Below are 15,524 nucleotides of genomic sequence, written 5' to 3' on the forward strand. Positions count from 1 at the left end.
CAGAAGAAGATAAAGAAATCTAGGGGAAGTTACACATTTTTTTTAATTATTATTTTTGAAAACACAAAAGACATTGATGTTGGGAGAAGTTAGAGACAAGGCTTAAGGACAAAAGAAGACTGGAACACAGATGCACAGAAGAAATTAAAGGCACTCAGTCATGGAAACTTCTGCACAGACACTAAAGCTTACTCAAATGAGTTCTTTTGAAACCAACTTGACTCCTTAAATGAATAAATTGTACAGTTTACAGGATCAATCATCTAAAATGAATGCTTAAAAACAATGCAAAAAGATACAAGGTATCTGTAACAGAATAACAACACATGAAATATCATATCACACTAATACTAATGTTAATTATCATTAAAAATAAACTTCAAAGTGGGACAAGAAACCTGGATGGTAATATAGGCAAGATTTAAAAGTGATGATAGAAGTGAGGCTAAGTATATAGCAGAATATGCAGTGAAAAGAAAGACTGAAGCAAAAACAAGGCAAAAAACAAGGTCTACAGCAGGAAAGAAAATGGGATTGGTGTAGAGAAAGAACATGCCCAGATGTCTTTATCCCCTATCTATTCAGGGCCACAGCCCACAAACATTAAACACCTGATGAAAAGACTAAAGCCACGGCCATTGCTGTGAATTTCAATGACCTGGGTCTAACTCTTAAAGACATTCCTAGGTTTGGAGTTGCAGGGGCTTCTCTTCTGAATAAGCACATGCACGTGCATACACACACGTGCATCTACAGGATTTAGTCATTAGCTCACAGCCCTTTCAGGGTTGCATTTTTCCTTATAATATGGCTCCAACAGCCACAGCCTTATCCAAGTGAGAATGAATTGCTGAGAGTGTGACAAAATGGGGTGCAATGCAGAGACAGATATCCAGTGGAGACTGGGATTTCTGAGAAATTATGGACAAATTCTATGCTTATCTGACAGAAATGAGATGGGCTGCTGGCTGACACTTCAGAAAGCACTAAGAACACTGCCACAGTGAGAAAAGTTTCTTTAACATGTAAATGAACTTTCCTCAGATCATGTATATGTAAAATAAAGTTAGATATCAACACCTAACATACACATGGAACTGCCTGGAAAAAAATATCAAGAATTCAAAAGAAAACTGGGTATGAAGAAAATAATTCTGTGGATGACATCATTTAGTCAAGCTTTTCTACAACTCTATACTACTGAAAAAAGAGGCAGATGATTAATTCTCCATCCATCTTAAATTTCTGCAAACAGTGTCACCCTGCTGAAGCAGTGTGGCCAGCTGACACTGCAGTACCTCACCCACCACTGAGCTCCCCTGTGCTGCCATGCACTGTCTGTAGTACCTGAGCAACCATCTTAAAGCAATCCTCAAAGTTTCTACATGAGTTGCTCTTACATCAGTGTTTATGGTATAGACATCCCCCTCAGATGTGTTGTATGAGGCAGAAAGGAGTAACCATCTCTAATGGCATTGCTCAAAGGCAGTAATCCATAACAGGGATGCTAGGAAAAAGACAAAACAAAACAAAAACCTGAGGAATGGGAAAAGCGCATAGAGGTAGGCTAGGAAAACAGCTATCGTGATGGAAGTAAAGGCCCTGAAAGTTACACCAAGTTTATGGAAAAATGCAATGCTCAGATGTTCATTGTAAACCTTTTATGTACAGTTTTTCCTGGGTCTCCAGGGCCAAAGCAGAAGCCCCAGCAGCTTGAGCTAGAGGACAGTGTCCCTAAAAAGCCACCTGCTGCAGACTTTTAAGCTCTGCAAACAAGGCACAGAGGGGTTTCCAGTGCACAGGAATAGAACTTTACACGACTTTCTGGTCCATTTGTATTGATGACTATTGTAGACTCAAATATTACAGGGAAGCCTAGGAGGACAGTGTCTGTCAACGTGACAAGCTTTTGACTTCAGGAAACATGAACGCCATCTGGCTTAGATCATAAAACACAGTGGCTGGGATAGTTTTCACATAGGCTGGCAGTATATGGATTTTGCACTGGAGTCTGAGGTATTCTCCATTTACTCACACTGTACTATCAACAGACCATTTTATTTCAAGTTTCTCTGCTTTTATGGCAAATAACTACACATACCCAATATTTACCCCTTGTAATGTGGCAGCAGAATCCCTGCTAACAGCTTAGTTTTGTGAATCGCTTACACAATGTCTGCAAAGCAAACTTAGCAGCTGCTGAGCTTGTTATGGGTTGGGTATGCCTTTGCATCCTGACTGAATCCTAAATGTGCCCAATAAAGCTCTGTTTATTTTAGCTAGGGATATTTCCATAGGCCTGTTTTGATGGGCAAAGCTCCTTCTCCTCTGCTTTGGTGTCTTTTCCACTGAAGAGTAACAAACTTAAAAGATTTAAAAATAAATAAATAAATGGAACAGGAAACTATCACAGCTTCAAGATCTCACTTTCTGGATAGAATTTAGGACAAGAGGCAATACTAACAAATACAATTTGTACCAGACTTTAAAGCCCACGTGCTCAAGCCAATGGTCACACACATACACAAATTCATGCTGTAAGTTCTCTTACAAGCTTGCTGGAGATAACACACAAAAGCTTGTTTAGAGACCTCTGCTCTTTTTTTTTTTTCCCTAATGTATTATCACTGTATTTATTTTTGTTATGCCCATGCACATAGAGCCTTAGCTCTCCACTTACTCTGTCTGTTCTGCTCTTCTCACTGAAGCAGGAGGGAAATCGGGGAGAACACAAGTTTCCTAACTACACACCGAGCAAGTCACCACACTGTGACATTTAGAAGCAGTCGTGCAGCCCTCTATGATCAGGGCTGCATTTAAGCCTCCTGATAACTGACTGGGTCAGGTACGTACGTCACGCTGGACATATTAAACTGTACTGACAGAAAACAGTAGCTCCTTTGAAGAGAGTTTGTGCGCACGGAGGTAACAAGGCTAGCTGTGTAGTTTGGTACAGGCAGCTGTCACAAGCCCTCCTTGCCTGCTCGACCTAGGGAAAAGCATGATGCAGCTGAGGAAAGAACACAGTTCAAAGGCCCAAGCCTGAAAGTAAATCCTAAAAGAAAAAGAAAAGGAAAAATAACAGCAAAGAAATCTTAAGCTGGTTTCTCTGTTTTTCAGTTTACACAACTGTAAACAAATTCAGAGGTTTATTACTTTATAATGCTTTTTGTTATCATGTAACTCAAGTGTCAGCTTTGATTTAAAAAATGGAATTTGGCAAGAAAGGAGCTTCAAGGCAGCCTACTCACTTTCCCAATAAGAAGATTTAAAAAGAATTCCAAATATTTAACTTTGAGTAGTAAGGTCTGTACTTGTATAGCAACTAATCTTGTGCTCATGCACATCCCAGTTCGGTACTGCACTTGCTTAACTTTACACATCCAAGTAATCTCACTGACTTCCCGCATACTTCAGCACACACATGAGGCCATGATCAGATTTAAACAGTGTCCCTTAATGAGGATTTACTCATTAGAATAAAAGGTCTCCAGAAAAGCCACTCAGCCTGTAAAAAGCTAGCCACTCACCTTAACCAGCAACTGTTTATCTAACTTGGCCTTTAAATAAAGCTATCTTACATATAAGGAAGGAATCCACAAAGAGTTATTTTAACCAGAACATTTCAAGTTCAGCTAAATGTGGGAAAAATCAGGGCCTGGACGCTTAACCATATCCGGACTCGCTGTGCCTACATGTAGAATGCAGCAGCATGTAATCCCTTGGTATACTGCAGCCACTTGTGCATTCAGCCTTAACTCTGAACGTGCTGTCTTGCTTTTGTAATCCAACAGGCAAGATCCGTATTTTCTGGCCAAATTCTTCTCAACTATGATCTTTTCCAGATTTCAGTCGTTTTTTGTATGCAAAAGGAGTTGAATTCAAACCTTTACACTACAATAGGCTTTAACTGCATACACGGCATACTTTTAAACACTAATCATTCTCATGAGCAGTAACTGAGAAATAACTTTACTTTGCCTTGAAAATACAGGATACAGTTAGGAATAAAGGAAAAAGTTACTGAAGAAATACCACCTAGTTCCCCATCTTCAGCTCAAAGAGAAGGCCAGTATTTTACACTGAGAACATTCATGATTTCCTTTAAAGCAGGTTTAGGTCTTTGCCACAATTATGATGATTCTGCTACTGCTTTAGCAATATATCTCCCTCTCACAGGTGCTGCTGCAAGTCTTTATTTTACAATAATTTACCCTAAAGAAGAAAATTACGTTATCCCACATCCACACATAGCAATGACCATCCATTTACCTATTTAGAAAAATCTACGCAAAGCCACAGAACATACAGCTTTTGTAGCCAGCAGAGATTTAAATTTCCCAGTGGCAACAGGGGAGAGTTTTGCCTGAGCTGGTACATCTGCATTGCTCAGAGGGGCTGCTCCGGCATTACTCCCACAGCACTACAGGTGGCACGGGCTTGTCTGCAAAAGAAAGCTCTGCTGGATTTAAACTGGAGGCTTAGCTTCAAACTGAGTTAAAGTACAAAGAGATGTGTGGACATTTATTTCATGTGGTTTATTTTTCTTTGGCTTAATTGATTCAGAATCTTTTTAAGCCAAACAAAAAAGATAGCCAGAATCCTTAATGCCCACAATAGAGTCTTCACCACTCAATCCAAATTAAAGTAGCAGTTTAAATAAACTAAAGTTGTGCCACTCGTGTGTGTGGACAAGGCCAAAGCTAATCAGGTGTTGCCTCACCACAATCCCAGCGAACAGTCTGAGCGGAGATAATGGAAGGCTCTGCTTCCTGCCACAGAAATTAGCAGCAAGGGAGGGAGGCTCTGCCAGGCCGGAGCTCTACCAGCAGCAATTTGGGGTGTACAGGGCAGAGGAAGACAGAGAGGGAGATGGAGAGGAAGACAGAGAGGGGCTCCTGCTAGATGGCACTGACAAATCTATCTCTGCGCCAAAGAAACAATCCCCTCAACGTCCCTCTAGTGTGTTGTCGAACCTGACCTGTGTGAAATTTGAGAACGGATATAAATCAAAGGGAGAAAAAGTAATAAAAAGCTCCCAGCAGACTTGATGACATGTTGATAATGTTCTCGTCCTGGAGTCAGGGTGACACCAGCCCAAAGAAGATATATAGAACTAAGCCCACATACCGACGATTTACTGGCCTAACGACAGTTTTCATTGATCAGAGGCCAACAATTACTGGATTCCTTCCCACTGCCTATTTCAGTATCAGGCTCTGGCGTACAATCAAAACACTAGCCCTGCTTCTCCACAGTTCATGTGCCAACTTTGCACTGGATGCTCAAGCCAAGCAAGAATGATATGCAAATCTGGCAGGTGTTTGGGGCATACCAGTGCTGCTCAAAAGCCCAACCATAAAAAAGGAAACAGCAGAAAGGCTAGGGGAGTCCCGATCTGCTGCAGAAAGGCTGCAGGCTCTGTACAGTACACAGTAAACAGGTCCCAGAAACAGGAGACATGGCTTTCAGGCAGCAACAGAAAAGCTCAATTATTTTTGCTCAGTATAAACAAAGCACATTCTTTATATCCCCTCCAGATTGTCTAAAGGCCTCTCTTGCCACTAAAGCTTATTTGAAAAAGAACAAGAACTTACAAACAAATAGAGCAACTGGTGCTGGTACCAATCACATAATGTTCCTTTGTTTTTTGTTTTGCTTTGTGCCTTAAAGTAGGGAACCAGTGGAAAAAGATTTCCTTCCCAAGCGTATGGAAAATTGATGTGTCAAACTGAATTAATATCTGCAATGGCACATTCAAATGGCCATGATTAAGCTGCTGGAACGAGATGAATCAATGTGGGAAAGGTGCTGGCAAAGAAATATTTTTCCAGTATATTACTGTCTTTTACAGACAGGCAAGTGCATGTAACGTGTCTTGGTCTATCAGGATTTACCTATCTCTTCCACAGTCAGCATAGGGGAATGCTGCAAATTTCCAAAAGCTTCTATCCAACTTCTTTGGGACCCAAAGAAAAGTTGGGAAAGGCTACAAAGAAACAACTCCTGTTAAACAAAGCAATTAATAGACTCCTTACTATAAACTGATGAGATATACACATTTAGAAACTACACAGGAGCACAGACTACACAAAGACTGATACGACAGTATCTTTGTACAAGGCTCTTAAAACTAGCGATGCCATTAAATACTTCCCTTCTCTCTTGACCTTCTATCCTCTTATTTCTGTTAATCTTTCTCTTAAATCTAATTTGGCCAAGTTTTTCAGCAGAAACAAAAGCAGCCCAAGAGTTCAGAAAGGGAAATACTGTTTTTAGAGCACAAACAATAGAAAATACTTTAAGACCAGATGTCGTCTGAAAAAATTACTTTCTGCAATTTCATGAGACTTCAGAGTTGGGTGACTACTTTTAAGGGAAATACAGGCAGAAGGGCAATATGGTTTCAAAGAAACTCAAAAGGTTGGATATTTTTGTTATTTTCAATAATATCTGTGTAAAAATGAAGCCATCATTAGAAATATTGTCAATGTCTTGGGAGAATACACCCAGGCCAACCTGAAATTTGCATACTTCCAACCTTAACATTCTTGGATTCTTAAAAAAGATTAATATAACACACTTAAAAATATTTAACTCTCTTCCATAAAAGGGGAAAGGATGTACCTACAAAGGAAAAATGAGGAGATTGAGTATCCAGAAGATGCTACCAGCATATATTCTGAAAAGAAAGGGTATTTTCCTCTCTTCAAGCTTCCCAACAGTAAAACTTTTAACAAAAAAGTCCAGAAGGTTCAAACACAAGTACATTTTTATAGAGTATTAACTTCTACATAAACATATTGCACAAAGGAAGACCCCCTGAAAGTAGATAAGATTGACAGCCTTGATGTGCTCCCCTATGCAGTACAGGCTGTAGAACTCTTCCTTGGTGCCTCTATTTCAAACTTCACTTAATATGGCATTTTAGCTTCCATGTCTGTTTACTCTTCAAATGTGACAGGCCAGTAACAATAATTATTTGCATTGCAGCCATGCCTACATGACCTGGCAATGAGCTGGAACGCTCTCACACTAAGCACTGAACTGCCACTTCAATGAGCCTGTGAGTGTGGACCAGGCTCCTGGCTGTCCTGTGTGCAAATGACTCCTTGTCATCCCATGCAAAAAGCATTCCTCCAAGAACCAGCACCACCCTGCCTTAACTGCACCAGATTATCTCAGAGGGGAGCAGCTCTACATGAGGCTCTCTAGAGACAAGCCACTGCCAGGGCAGCACAAGTACTAAAAATACATTTATTTTTTGCCTAATGCAGACAGGTTGTTGGAAGGAGCTTCTCTATCTTTTCCGTACTAAAGAAATAGAGAATGGACAGAATGGCAACAAAGCCTGTGGAATATGCTTTTGTTTTCTTTTTTAAGAAAGGGGCAAGAATTATTTTATGGGTCCCCATGGAATACAAACTTCTTTCAGCCTCTTCTCTATTCAGTTGCAGTACTCATCTGGATCCTAAGCCTGTCCTGCAACTGCAGAAACCACCCATCCTTAGCAACAATATTGACAAAACAAAAATAGCTCCATATCTCTATTTTTTTTTTTTAATTCCTAGAGGGCATTATTTCAACAGCAGTATTTCAGTGTGGAGGGAGAAGGTGACAATGGTAAAGACTTTCCATCAGCAACTGATACTGAGGCTTATTAATCTGACCTCAGAAATTAAAGCAAAGAAATTTTGGCTCTCAGCCCCACCTGAAATGTTGGATCTGCCTGCCTGCATCATGCATCTACTGGGAGGAAATACATGACAGAGCTCACCAAGAGGAGTGCCACCTTTGTGTTATGTGTGTTTAAGCAATTCTCAGCATATTTTGACCATGTATACAGAGGCCATAGAAGGTTTTTTAGACTATGTTTTCCCCCACCCTTTCACATCACTGTTCTTTCCTTCTTTTGCTAGTATTTAGACAGTCTGGTGTTCATCAGCATGCCCTCCTGGTCAGGCAAGCATCTGTTTCAGCTTCAAGTGGTCTGTGGGGAAAAAAAAGCTCTTATGTTCAAAGAGGCCAAATTATTACCTGAAGAGGGTCCCCAGATCAGAACATCTGTATGCAGTAAGTAGGTGTGTTTCTAAATATCAGATTTTTGGAGAAGAGATGAAATAATCTACAAATACAAAGGTGAAAGATTTATTCATACCATGTACTTCAAATACTAACCTTAGCAATCAAGGTTAAAAAGTATCTTGTTTTCAGATACAAGTCTTTCCCAAGGAGAGCCTGGTAACTGTATGCTGTTCACTATACACCAAATGCAATGATAGGGTCAAATGACACTATTTTTATATCTGTACAGAGACAATATAATGGTAAACAATCAACCTTCTCTTTCTCGGTTGCTGGAGGTGCCACACTCCCAGCAATGCACTGTCTCTGGCAGTTTTTTAGGGCCTCCTGTGTTGGATTTTTTTGCTGCGTTTGATTGATCTTTGATGAATCTGAATTATGACAGTCGACTATTGTATTGCATTGTGGGTCAAAATCTGGTCGACACTAAGTTTACTTTACACCTTTAGTGACGTGTGAAGGATTTACAAATTTCTCCTAAGCAGCAGAATACTGTTTGACGCTGCTCCAAACTGTCCTGGACACTTACTGCTCACACTTCTGAAATGAAAGAGTACTGTGGCAGCAACAAGAAGCTCTGGTGTTGCCTGCAGACTAAGGCAGATATTAGGACATTACACTCAGCAGTACTCTGTCCAAAATTGGAACGTTAGGTTAACTTTGCAGTCAGGCAAAGGAAGTTTATATTGATCATACAGATCAAAACTTCCACAATAGTACTCTTCCCCTCCCCTTCAGTTAAAGCTTTTTTTTTTGGCTTATGCAAGTGAAACTTTTCAGGCTTTATTTCGGAGGATGGATTACTTAGTGTAAGTGTGTGGAGTAAAAGCACTCCAAAAGCTGCTTTAATTTGGCAAGTCTCTCCCCTTTCTTCTCTTACCCACTGTTTCTATTTCTCATTTCAGATCTTAGCCTTTTCACTGGATTAGCTTCTCCTTTTTTGGAGAGTTGGTGGCTTGTGTTTATGTACAGAAGTCAACATACATCAAAACCTTCCAACCTGCCAAATCTCACAGACTTAAAACATATGCCTAAACTGAGGAACGCAAGAAATAAATTTGCGGAATTAAACTTTAGTTTAAGTAATTCACCAGTCCAGCTCCTTTAACTTCACCTTCATCGTCCCTTTCGGATAATGCCAATAATTTACAATAATACAAATGAGACAAAAAACAGGTCTGTGTGGAATGGTAGCAAATATAAAACTAAAATGAAGGGCAGCTGAAACATGGAGTCAAGGTGCACTGTCAATTAGGATTATTTCATTTTCTCATTGTCTCACTAAGTGAAGGTTGCACACAGGGCTGATCTCTGCAAGTACCTGTGAAGGTTTCAGTTTTCAAAAAAGCAGTTTTCAAGTACTTCTGCTCTGTCCAAGTAATAACTGAGTAAAAGGTATACAAAATCCTCCTTGTTCACAACTTAACATCTGACAGAGCAAGTTATTCTAGACAGCTATATTGAAAAAATAAAAATCAAAGCAGTTTTCCTCTCACTAAGAGCCCATGCCACCAGACAGCACAGCTGGGAGATCTTCTGGATCTGCTGCACCCTACCTGCCCAAATTGAATTTCTTCCCTTTATTAATCTCTCTGGCAAGTGGTGTGGCTGCTGCTATATTTAGCCAGCTCATGCAGGACTGGCTCCCAATGTCTTCAAAAGGCATATCAGGTGCTGATGCCTATTTTTAAATGGGACATCTAAACTTCCCAAGTGTGGTGACCTGTGAGTTTGGACATTCTGCTTTTAATCAAGTGAGTTAATTAACTACAGGGCTTTAAAGGAAAAAAAGGCATCAAAGAGGAACACCAGGCTACAATAAAGCAGCTCAAGATCTGAGTGATAGGTGCTCCTCCTACTTCAAGCACAAGTATTCAGGGAAGGAATTTTTTTGTTTCGCCTCCCCTTATCTATGCCACTAAAATACAGGCAAGGCTTCTTCCTTCCTGCAAGAGGCTGACATCATCTTTTGTTCAAGAAAGTCACAAGCACTGGTATTACTCACTCTCAAGTGAAAAGCTATTCAACAGACAAAATCTTGTCTGTAAATACCATGCCATCGGGAAGATAAAATATTGAAATCCATGACTGAAAGTAAGTACAAACTGCTTTACAGACATTAAAATAACCTCATAAAATAAGCATGACAACTAGGTGTGGTAGTGAGCAGTGATGGCAGGTGATAGGATGGTACAGGATGAAATGGGGGTTGAAAAAGTTTAAAGGTATTTTCAAGACAGATAAAGCATGGCACGCAGAAGTTAAAGGGCTTGAGAGGACTGATCAAAGAACCCAGGACTTCTTATAACCTCACCTACTTTGTAACTATTGGCCAATAATCCTTCCAAAGCAGTGACAGGGTTATTACTTGTTCCTTATGCTAGTTATACATATGGTGAAAAAGACGTTCAATATTTTGAATCATTCTGGAAAAAATGTACAGCTTAAAGTTGTTCAAGTTATTTACACAAACACACTTCTTCCTACAGGCGTACATCTTACCTCTAACATAATGGAGCTGTTACTTTGACCTGTGCTCCTAGGGAAAAAAGCAAGGATTTTCTGTCTGTTCAATGTAAAAAGCAGATACAAAGAGATATGGGATAAGTCATAGTCCTAGCACAAGGCTGAGAAGTACTGAGTGCTTATCCAATTCTGTGACACACAGGCAAACACTGAAAACACAGAGAACAAGATGATCAATGCACAAAACCCCTCTATCTGTAGAGGAGATGCACCCACTGTTGATAGAGGGTGTCATGTTCTGGTTCTGCAAAGATAATTCCTTGGGCCTCTGTTTTCTCTCTCTCTGACACATGCACACAGAAACACACGCTCCCTTAAACACCCACACTTGACAAAGTGCAACAGAGGCCAAGCTTCACAGTCAAAGGTTCCTAAATCTACCCCTTTTCAGATACGTGAGATTAGTGCTTGCGTGTCACTGCTGACATTCCAATTTGCTCTCCAGCTTAATGGCCTTCCTTAAAGCAGCAATGAATAAATAAAGGACAGTTGGCAGCTTTCCTTTCTCCTTTTTCTGTCATCTGCTCTTCTCCTTTCATACGTATACATATCCTCTCCCAGATTTGTATTGCAGTGTCTCTTTTGGTAAGTTTCTTCCCTTCTCAGCCACTGAACATGGTTGGGTTTTTCATTTTCCCTGTGAGAGGGTGACAGTTTTGGACACAGCAGTGACTTCCAGCACACACAGTGGACATAAGTCTATCTATGAAAACCTGATATATCTCCTCTGGTTAAAATAGCACAACTAACTGTAAAATTTCAAAGCACCTAGACACTGAGCAGCTAATCCTACCTTACTTACCTCCTGTTATATATTCAAAAATAACAACGGTCTCAATGCTATAAGAAAATTCTCACCCATGGCCTATATATAACAGTACCACCCAGAGAAGCCAGCCAGAGATGAGGTCAAATTCTGCTCTGCGTAACACAAACAGCAAAATAGACATTCCTGCTCAAATGGCTTGCCAGAAACAGTCACAAATGTTAAAACTGACCTCACTTAAGCTTCTGTTTCTTTCCGCTGATGAAAGGAGACAGCATAACTAGCTCAAGACATGACAAGAAGTACAGAGTACTTGCACAGTGCCTCAGAAGTTGTGTGACAAGGGGTGCTAGCAAGACAAAACTGGAAGTCTTAGAATAAAGACAACCATGGCAATTTAGCTGAGTAGGTACTGAAGGTTTTGACCCCAACTTTACTAGTTGAGCTCAAGTCATTAACGAATCCAGAATCACTTTCTGTATTGTCATATGCAGCATATTTGTCTTTATTATTCATTGTTACAGACAACACTCATGCCTCCAGTAGCCTCTTTTTTGGCACTCTGCTGTTTTTCCCACTTATTTTCATTCCTGACCTCTAATGGTAGTTTTGCAGGCAAATCGCAGCATTATTTTCATTAGTGCTTGACTCAGCATGCTGATTTGCTTAAAAAAATACTCATAACATCCCCATTGCAATGAGGTCTGATTCTCCCAGACAGAGACAGCTTTTGCTGATATTATTGTATATTTAGTTTTGTTTAATAGCCTAGTCCTAAGGTACAAGTCATCAACTCATTTTGGTCAGGCTCATTTCTGAGCAATCAGCTATTTAAACAATATGTTTCCACTTCCCATCTTCAAGGTAAATTACTTCATTGGGGAGCAGAGTATAGTTAGCAGCATCTGCTGTGGTTAAATTAAAGGCAGGAGTCAAATTATCTCTTGCTGTTTTACAAACAATGAGCAATTTTTTTGCACTAACAAGATGCCTGAAAAATTGTTATATAATTTAGGAAGAAAAATCTGTAATTAAAGCAAAAAAGGAAGAACAACTCTCACCCCTATTTGGTTAGAGGTACACTCAGATACTACATGTTTTCTGGCACACCCTGGACTTGCAGTAAGATAACAGAGTTCAGAGGCTAGTCCACCATACACTGTAAAAACCAAACCCAAACAGCCAGCCTGCTTTTTTCATACATCCCTCAAACTGATTCGAGTAATCATTCATACCTGTCACAGAGAAAGGTTCAAACCTCGAACTTTAAAATGAGGGTGAACCCACATACATCTGGTAACCTGTAGAACCCTTCCTTTTACAAGCCAATTTTCTTCCAGTCGACAGCTCTTCTCAACACTCATGATACTCATTCATGGATCTGATTTAAAAGAAAACAGTTGCCTCTAGCAGATTTAGTCATAGGAGAAGGCTGTAACAGACAAATCTACAACCCCATTCAGAAAAATATCTTCCTAAATGAAAATTCATAAAAAATGCAATTCTTAATTCATTTTATAATCTACTTTTTTGATCAACTTGTGTGTGCTTTTGCATTTCTGTTTTGAGTTTTCCTTTCATTGTGTCAATCATGCAAGCAATCAGATGTCCTCATTAAAATTAATAAGCAGAGCAACATATACGATAAAGGCAAATTCTAGAAAACACACAGGAAAAGATTTTTTTTAAATGTATTTGTAAAGTGTTGGGCACATTCATATACAAATACCAAATTTAAGGGAAACTGAAGTTGCAAAGGAACATCTCCAAGTGGGTATAATCCTGAGCACTCAGCTCGGGTGTCACGTAGGATGTGGACTCTTGGAAGACATTGCTCTTAGGATAAACCTGTGGCCTTTTCCACTGGTAGTTATGATTCTCCCATGTGATATCAAATGGTATGTGAGCAGATTGGGACAGACAGTCCTAGTTAAACCTTAGGAAAGTGAGAATGGGTTTTTAAGTGAGGGCCAGATTGTATTTGGTTAGCAGGTTTTTAAAAGCATGTATGTAAAAGGATACTGCTGCAAAGGAAGTAGCCCAGCTTCAACTCCCATTAACCCTTGACAGGTATGACTTAAAGCTGAAATCTCACACCTTCCCTGGTTTAGCTCTATGTGGTCAGATATGTACATAGATAATTCTCAAATTCCCAGGGTTTACAGTTCCCAGCTCCATCTAATGAAGAAACTTCCTTGCAGTGTTTATTTTTTGAACACACTATCAAGCCTTCCCGTCTATTAAGCCTCCGAATGCCCATTTCAGCAGGCTACCAGTTCATGTCACACTGTAACGAGCGTGAAATCTAACTATAAACCACACTTGGCCAAATTCGTATTAACAGAGACAGGGGAAGTAAGACAGGCATAAGGGAAACCCAATTCACAGCTGTGAAGATCATAACTAAAGTGCTACATACAAGAACAAGATTACATTTCCTATCAAATTCCGTAGGGATTAAATCATCAAAATAATTCTGGTAAGGAGGACGGTTAATTCCATTAAACAAATCTGATATATACAAAAGGGAGTCTATTTCCTCTAAAATGAACAGAACATATGAGAGATTCAAGAATAACTTTCATGGCTAAGACAACACAGAAATGTATAATCATAGAAATGCAGTTGATTACACACTTAAGCAAACTTTGAAAATATCAGTTGCATTTTGGAAGTGTCTAAAAATCCAGATAATATTCAGACTCTAAATACAAGTGGAAGATATATCCTGCCCTACACAGACTTAATAGGTGAGAGACATAAGTAAACATAGTAGTGGAAAAAAAGATCCAGAAGAAGTGAAACTGCTTATTCCCAGTCACATAAGGGATCATTAGAAGACTGAAAATAGTGTGGAAGTCCCTCCATCCCATCTCCTGAATGATGACCCTGAGGCTGTATATAATTACTGAAGTATGATAAAATGTTCTATATAATACTTGCTTTGTCACCCTTTTTGAATAGACACAGATACAATGCCGGGCAATGTCAGGCAGTTTTAGCATTATTCAAAGAAAAGTTAAACTTTCATTCTTTCCCACATGTCTATATTGGATATTTTATGCCTATAAGGAAGAGAGAGAAAAGGCACAGTCAGGTCTAGCTTTGGAGGTGCTGAAGCAGAAATCTCTTACGGTGTAATTTTGCTTTAGGACACAGAAGAAATTCTGCTGGTTTTCAAAGAGCAGAGATGTCGACATAGATGAGCATGGAGAGAAAGAGCAGACATGGAAGAGGAAGTGAAAAAGGAATGTTCATGTCAGACTGAGGTTAGAGGCTGAGTTGGAAAAAAGAAGAATTAGAAAAAGTGGGGAGAGAGAGGAAAGGTAAATATCAATTCAAAGACCTAACACAGCTAAACAAAGTATTAGCTGATGTCTTTAGGAGAACTTCTCTTCTGAATACTAGGCTTCCAAGACAACTTCAGCAAGGTGTTTTCTTTTCTGTGGCACATTTTTGAATGATATGCCAATAACACCAGGTTGCTATAAGAAACAGTTCTGCACTGAGCATGGTCAGGAATGAGCAGTCTCACAGTAACTGAGCTGATGGAGAGACCTGCTGCCGTACTGTTATATATAGTGTTTTACTGTAGTGAGGGAAAGGAATAAGAGGATGAAAAGGCTGGGGAAACAGGTCCAGCTCCAATTCATTCTCTGTCCATGGAAAGTGGTGGTTTACCTTAGAAAAGTCAGGATGCCATACAAGTGCACGCTGGCCCATTCTGATCACAATTATAGCCAAAGAATACTTTCTTTGCCAGACACAGTAGCATTCTAACCATCCACACTACTCACAGTTTTAGGCTATCATGCCAAATACTGTTTAGACACAATTAACATTATTAGTAATGCTCTCACCACCAAATTAACGTGAACTTCTGCCTCAACATGGACATCACACTCCTTAGGAACAACGATTAGAGTAAGTTAAGAATACAGTAATTGGATTTGACATAAAACAGATCTGCTGATGCATTCACTTTTTCCATCAATCACATGGTGCTAGTTTTTGACAGGAAATGAGAGATGAATTGTTTATTGCCTCCAAGAGCTATAGTCTCATCCCAAGGCAATATGTAAGAAATACACTAATACATTCATTATGCAAAGATTTCCTTTGTAGGATGACAAGCACTGTCCTTGTG

The 15,524-nt window shown here is 39.6% G+C and overlaps 1 protein-coding gene across 1 annotated transcript in view; it reads right to left on the minus strand.

Moving 5' to 3' along the window:
* The window catches only part of NKD1 (naked cuticle homolog 1 (Drosophila)), a 108,135-nt gene that overhangs the window by 57,778 nt on the left and 34,833 nt on the right, over positions 1–15,524 (minus strand). The window lies entirely within an intron of this gene.

The sequence above is a fragment of the Haliaeetus leucocephalus genome, unplaced genomic scaffold (genome assembly GCF_000737465.1).
Source record: "Haliaeetus leucocephalus isolate CR32 unplaced genomic scaffold, Haliaeetus_leucocephalus-4.0 Scaffold92, whole genome shotgun sequence".
Classification (NCBI taxonomy): domain Eukaryota; kingdom Metazoa; phylum Chordata; class Aves; order Accipitriformes; family Accipitridae; genus Haliaeetus; species Haliaeetus leucocephalus.